The sequence below is a fragment of the Coregonus clupeaformis genome, unplaced genomic scaffold, assembly GCF_020615455.1.
Source record: "Coregonus clupeaformis isolate EN_2021a unplaced genomic scaffold, ASM2061545v1 scaf2516, whole genome shotgun sequence".
NCBI classification, from domain to species: Eukaryota; Metazoa; Chordata; class Actinopteri; order Salmoniformes; family Salmonidae; genus Coregonus; species Coregonus clupeaformis.
Genome location: NW_025535970.1, coordinates 45,445 through 53,168, shown reverse-complemented (window position 1 = coordinate 53,168; position 7,724 = coordinate 45,445).

Sequence of the window (7,724 nt, the reverse complement as noted above, 5' to 3'; positions counted from 1 at the left end):
ACGTTGGTGCGGCTGACATCCGGGACAGCGAACAGTGTGATAAGAAGTAGGCAGCCAGGCGGGTCATGTTTCAGAGGACGCATGACTCGACCTTCGCCTCTCCAGAGCACATTGAGGAGTTTCAGGGATGAGCCAAGGGACCTAATTCAGGGAGAAAACAGGGAAAATAAAATACGCTTGTGGCCACACCCCCCTGAACACGCCTGTTAGGGCCTGGTTAGTACTGGGATGGGAGACCGCCTGGGAATACCAGATGCCGTAAGCTCAAAAATAAATTGAGATGTATTAAACTTTCCGTCCTCCAAGACGTATGATAAGTTAGGTCATCCAATGTGTATGCTATTTTACGACTGGGTAAGACATATGATACTATACGTCCTCTAATTCATATCATATTGTCCAACCGCTATTTAATTCATAATGTAACCTAACATAACGTATCTTAATGTATCATACTAAATGGAGGCAACAGATTAACATACCATTAGACTACCTCATGAAGCTGGTTGAATGAATGCCAAGAGTGTGCAAAGCAGTCATCAAGGCAAAGGGTGGCAATTTGAAGAATCTCAAATATAAAATATATTTTGATTTGTTTAACACCTTTTTGGTTTCTAAATGATTCCATATGTGTAATTTCATAGTTTTGATGTCTTTTATTATTCTACAATATGGAAAATAGTAAAAATAAAGAAAAGCCCTTGAATGAGTAGGTGTTCTAAAACTTTTGACCGGTAGTGTATGTGGTTTGAAGAATGATGGTGCACTGAGTTAATATGCCATCACGTGTTGGTGCCTGGCTGACACTTTTCAGGACGTTCTTGAAGTTCTGAGTGTCATGCACAACCTTTTTGAAAAAGCGGTGTTTACCCTCAAACCTCATGGTCCAAAGGTGTACAAGAGGCCCATAACACTTGATGAGCTCAGGGTAATACTCAACATAATGGTGCTTGGTTCGAAGTCTAAACCCAGGAAAGACCTCTTGCAGAGTCTGTCTATGATCACTGATTCAGCTGTAAATGTTGGTGACAACACAAGCTCGATGACATCTTTCAAATCCATTAACACTGCCCCACGCTCCATCTCCATCTTGCACATCACTACCAACCATTAAAGGAAGCAGTCTGAGCAATGTTGCATTTTCATAAACATTCCCACCAATAGTCCCTTTGGTTGCAAATGTCTTTGGGATTGGATGTGCTCTGTTTACTTTGTCTGCGTACTGATATGGGATGGAAGCCATTTTCTGGTTTAAATACTCAAGAGTGAAATACTTCAGACGTGTATCATCTCGCTGATGCGAAGGGCCAACTCAACAGGCACAATACCTTTGAGCAGATCATGCAGTACATCAGGAGGGAAACCAGTAACTGCATGAAAATATTGCAAGGTCTGGTTCAAAACACATTCACGCTTCACACTATACTGACTCTGACCATTCCCATCCACAACATCTTGCACGTTAAGGTCATGGCTGGCTCTTGTTCTCCTACTAAATTCTGCCTCACCAACGTCATGGATTTAAAATTGGTCTTGAGTGGCTGTACAGAATCAACACACAAAGTCAGCACTAAAGGATTCTAAAAAGCCTGCTAAGTTGAGTTCAGGAAACATACTGCACTGGCATGACGAGAGGGTAGTTATTTTCAACAAAGGTTTTCCTGCGCTTAGAAGTTGACATCTCTGCACCTTTAGCAGTGACACTGGCAAAACACTGCTGTCCACGACTGCCTCGACTACTTGGTCAAGGGCAGCATCACTGATGGTGTGTTCATTTGTTCAGTAATACATATTTTATTGCTTCCTTGACCAGAGGTTGAGAGAGAGAAAATATCTGCCCCAAGTGCTCAACTATTTCCTGTGTTGCGTAGTCAGAAACATGAAGAACACTTTGCATTTTTAAAAATAGAGGCAGACATTATTTATTTTTTAACTGAGCTCTCAACTCGTTTGTGTCAAACTGACAACTCAGGGGGGTCAAAAGTGTCTGCACTCTGAATGGGACACTCTTCATCAGGGTCAACTGAGCTAGTGACTGGGAGAATATCACTTTCCACACATACAACATCTTCACAGAAGTCAGAACTAACAGCAACTGCATGTTTCCTGCTCTTGTGGGCATTAAATGAGTATACATTAGTGCTATAATCATAATTCTTAAATGGGCATGTTACCGTTACCGTCTCATGGCTTTTTAAATGTCCCCTTAAATGATGTAAGTGTGTTACCTCTGAGAAGGTTTGAATCTACATCTCTCGCTGTCACGTGTGTTACGGTCCGGCACTGTTGGTCCTGTCCTCGCTTGTTTTCCTTTTCCCTTTTTCCCTGTGTGTGTTGTCTGTGTCTGTCTCCCCCTGCTGTGCAGCCCAGTCAGAGGATCTAGGTCAGGGGGCGTGGCCATTCTCTCTCATGCTCAGTTACATCCAGCTGCAGCTCATTGTCACCAATCAACCAGCAGTTATCTACCCGGGCTGGACACCTCTCCAGCGCCAGTTCGTTCCTACACCACCTGTGGTAACTTGGCTCCGTACAGCAATCTCAGTTTAGTTGTTACCCTCTCAGCATTATAGTTGTCTCTGCCACGTTTGTAACCTGTCTCTCCTTCGACCAGATCCCGTCTGTTCCTGCTGCCTGCCTGCCTGCCACTCCCACACCGCAACCTGCTCATCTGTTGTCTGATATCCTCGTCATCCAGCTCTCAGTGCTACTGGCTCTCCACCCCACCCAGCTCCTACCCCGGTCTGAAGCTGCTCCACCCTGAACTGTTTCTCTCTGCCAAAACACGCTGAATAAACAACATCTTAATTCACCCTCTTTGTCCGTGTTCCGTCTCTGCGCCTGAGTCCCCCACCCAGCCTAACAGAACGAACTGGCCAAACATGGACTCAGCAGAGATGCCACATGAAACAACGGGTGATGGCGTACAACGCGCCCTCCATTCACAGGGAATGTTATTGGGACAACACGACCAACTCATCCGGGTCTCTATTGGATAACAACCAGCGGTTGTTGGATCAAGTATCTCATCTCACCTCTCAGGTAGCTAACCTGGTAACACTCACTACTCTTCCTCCCTCTGCTTCTCCTCCGCCTGTTCCTCCTACAGTGGCTCCAGGCTCGGCTTCCGCTCCTGCCCTTGGGAACCCCCTACAACCTCACCCGAACCTTTCACCGGGGACCTGAACAAATGCCGTGGTTTCCTGCTTCAGTGCCGCTTGGTGTTCCAACAGAAGCCCCTGTCTTTCTCCACGGAATCCTCAAAGGTACATTACGCTCTGGGGTTACTGAGGGGCAAAGCTTTGATTTGGGCAGAAGCGGCTTGTTCTACTCAGCAGATTGCCAGCCTGTCGTTTGACGATTTTTCCTCTCAATTGGAAATTGTGTTTGATCACCCGGACCATGCGGGACCGCCACAAAGAGACTGTTGAAGCTACGACAGGGCACGGGTAGCGTGGCTGAATACGCCATTGATTTTTGGACCTTGGCAGCCGATTCCAAGTGGAATGACGAAGCTCTTCAGGGAGCGTTTGTTAACGGTTTGAGTGACACGATTAAGGATGAACTAGCTGTTCGTGATGAGCCTGCTAACCTTCATTTTCTCGTTTCCCTTGCTACACGAATAGACAACAGGCTACGGGAGAGGAGACAGGAGAGGGGCGGTCGGGTCCGCACCGCAGGCGGGGCCCCCTCGCTTTCTGCAACCCGAGCAACACCACCACTCGGACACCGCCTACACCCCTCAGCGGATCCCTCCACGGAACTAGACGAGCCCATGCAGCTGGGCCGTGCTCGTCTGTCCCCTGCCGAAAAGGAACGGCGCATGCGGGCTGGTGAGTGCATGTACTGTGGGGACCGCACTCATTTCCTGGTTAACTGTCCGGTTCGCCCAAAAGACCAAGCTCGCAAGTAAAGGTGGGCGTACTTGCGAGTGCTACACCTGACTCAATGCCCACAGCACCCCGTCTAGTTATCCCAGCTACAGTCCAGTTCAGGAATCTGTCTCTCCCATTAGCTGCTCTCATTGACTCTGGTGCTGAGGATAGTTTCCTTGACGTTAACCTGGTCACTCAGGCTGAGATCCCTGTTAAGCCCCTGCCTAAGCCTATAACAGTAACCGCTATAGACGGCCATCAGTTTGCCAACATCACCCACCAAACTGTCCCCGTTTCTCTCATGCTGTCCGGCAATCACAAAGAAACCATCCAGTTTAAAGTAGTCTCCTCCTCGGCCTCCCCTCTTATCCTCGGTTTCCCTTGGCTTAGCCTTCACAACCCCCCATATTGACTGGCAAAACCACAAAATACACAGTTGGAGCACTCACTGCCATTCTGCTTGCCTTGGGTCGGCTATTCCGCCCTCTGTAGGTTCCCCTGCTTCCCCTGTCAAACTCCCCAGACCTCTCTTCAGTCCCTGAAGAGTACCTGGACCTGGCCGAGGTATTCAGTAAGTCCAAAGCACTTTCACTACCACCTCACAGGCCATACGATTGCGCTATTGAGTTACTGCCTGGAGCCCCTTTGCCGTCCAGTCGGCTTTTCAATCTGTCCCGTCCTGAGAGAGAAGCTATGGAAACCTACATAGGCGACTCCCTAGCCTCTGGCATCATTCGTCCCTCATCTTCCGCTGTTGGTGCTGGGTTCTTTTTTGTAGAGAAGAAGGACAAAACATTACGCCCCTGCATTGACTACAGAGGACTAAATAACATCACAGTCAGAAACACGTACCCCCTGCCTCTCATCAACTCAGCATTTGAACCCCTTCATGGTGCCACCGTGTTTACCAAACTCGACCTGCGTAACGCTTACCACCTCGTTAGGATCAGGCAGGGAGACGAATGGAAAACTGGGTTCAATACCCCTCTCGGACACTTTGAATACCTAGTCATGCCATTCGGTCTCACTAACGCCCCAGCAGTGTTTCAGGCCATGGTTAACGATGTGTTGAGGGACTTTCTACACCGTTTTGTGTTTGTCTATTTGGATGACATTCTAATATTCTCTAAGTCACAGGATGAACACGTCTCCCACGTCCGTCTGGTTCTCCAACGCCTCATGGAAAATAAACTGTATGTGAAAGCAGAAAAATGTGAGTTCCACCGGCAGTCCGTCCCCTTTTTGGGCTTTATTATCGAGCGGGGACAAGTGTCACCAGACCCTGACAAAATCAGAGCGGTTGCGGAGTGGCCCACACCCACGTCTCGGAAGCAGCTAACGCTTCCTGGGCTTCGCCAACTTCTACCGCCGCTTCATCAGGGGTTTCAGCCGAGTGGTTGCCCCCTGACCAAGCTCACCTCCCCTTTAAGGTGCCATTCCTGTGGACGCCTGAGGCCGAGTCAGCCGTGAGTACATTGAAGGAACTGTTCTCCCACCTCACCTGTTCTTATTCATCCAGACACTAGTTTGCAGTTTATTGTGGAAGTGGACGCCTCTGATTCGGGGGTGGGGGGCTGTCCTGTCACAACGTTCCCCCACGGACCAGAAGCTCCATCCTGTGGCCTTTTTCTCCAGGAGATTGACCCCTGCTGAGAAGAACTACGACGTGGGTAACCGGGGAGTTGCTTGCTGTCAAGTTGGCGTTGGAGGAGTGGAGGCACTGGCTAGACGGAGCAGAGCAACCCTTCATAGTCTGGACAGACCACAAGAACCTGGCTTACATCCAGTCATCCAAGAGGCTAAACTCCCGTCAGGCCAGATGGGCTCTGTTCTTCAGCAGGTTCAAGTTTATTTTAACATATCGTCCTGGCACACGTAATGTCAAGCCTGATGCTCTCTCTCGCCAGTTTACAGACAATGAAGACTCCAGCAATCCTGAACCTGTTCTGCTCGCTTCCCTGTTTGGTGGCGGCTGTTCACTGGGAAATCGAGTCCCTCGTCCGATCGGCACAAGAGTCGGAACCTGGACCGGCCGATGGCCCCCCGACCTTCTCTATGTTCCCGCAGCCGTGCGGCCGCAAGTGCTCAACTGGATCCACACCTCGCGCTTCTCCTGCCACCCTGGTATGAACCGTACACTGTCGCTACTGAAGAGGCACTTTTGGTGGCCATCCGTCGAGACTGACGTCCGGGAATACGTGGCGGCCTGTTCCATCTGTGCCCAAAATAAGGCTTCCCACCGGGCTCCTTCGGGCCTGCTGCGGCCTCTCCCAGTCCCGAGTCGTCCCTTGGTCTCACGTGGCCTTGGACTTCGTCACTGGACTTCCTATGTCTGAGGGTAATGACACCATACTCACCATCGTGGACAGATTCTCTAAATCTGCCCATTTTGTTGCATTACCAAAATTACCGTCTGCCAGTGAGACAGCCGACCTCTTTGTCCTACATGTATTCCGTCCCCATGGAATACCTGTGGACATAGAGTCCGATAGAGGCCCACAGTTCATTTCTCGGGTATGGAAGGAGTTTTGTTCTGCTCTGGGTGCCTCTGTCAGTCTCTCATCAGGTTTCCATCCCCAGTCCAATGGCCAGACTGAGAGGACCAATCAGGACCTGGAGGCTGCTCTACACTGTGTGACATCCCAGAACCCGTCCACCTGGGCCAAACACCTCCCGTGGGTCGAATATGCCCACAATTCCCTCACCTCATCTGCCACCGGCCTCTCACCATTTGAGGCGGCTTTGGGGTACCAACCGCCATTGTTCCCGTCTCAGGAAAAGGAGTTAGCCGTCCCGTCAGTTCAGGATAACCTTCGTCGCTGCCGCAAGGTGTGGGTGGACACCCGTGAGGCCCTTCTACGGACAGCAGAGCGTAACAAGAGAGTGGCGGACAGGCACAGGGTAGTCGCTCCCCAGTTCCAGCCTGGTCAGCGAGTCTGGCTCTCCTCCAGCAACATCCCCCTGCACACTGACTCCCGTAAGCTGTCGCCCGGTATTTGGGTCCTTTCGAGATCGACTCCATCATCAACCCTTCGGCTGTTCGGTTGAAGCTTCCCCAGGCCATGAGAGTCCATCCTACATTTCACGTGTCCCAGCTGAAGCTGGTCTCCTCCAGCCCTTTGTGTCCGCCTGTGGATCCCCCTCCGCCACCGCGATGATTGACGACCATCCAGCCTACACGGTGCGGAGACTGCTGGACGTCCGGAGGCGTGGTAGAGGGCTTCAGTACCTGGTGGACTGGGAGGGATACGGTCCCGAGAGAGGTCCTGGATTCCCGACGGTTTATACTGGATCCTCAGCTGGTGGCTGACTTCCATAGGGACCACCCTGACAAGCCGGGTGGGTCGCCGGGTGGCGCCCGTTGAGGGGGGGGTACTGTTACGGTCCGGCACTGTTGGTCCTGTCCTCGCTTGTTTTCCTTTTCCCTTTTTCCCTGTGTGTGTTGTCTGTGTCTGTCTCCCCCTGCTGTGCAGCCCAGTCAGAGGATCTAGGTCAGGGGGCGTGGCCATTCTCTCTCATGCTCAGTTACATCCAGCTGCAGCTCATTGTCACCAATCAACCAGCAGTTATCTACCCGGGCTGGACACCTCTCCAGCGCCAGTTCGTTCCTACACCACCTGTGGTAACTTGGCTCCGTACAGCAATCTCAGTTTAGTTGTTACGCTCTCAGCATTATAGTTGTCTCTGCCACGTTTGTAACCTGTCTCTCCTTCGACCAGATCCCGTCTGTTCCTGCTGCCTGCCTGCCTGCCACTCCCACACCGCAACCTGCTCATCTGTTGTCTGATATCCTCGTCATCCAGCTCTCAGTGCTACTGGCTCTCCACCCCACTCAGCTCCTACCCCGGTCTG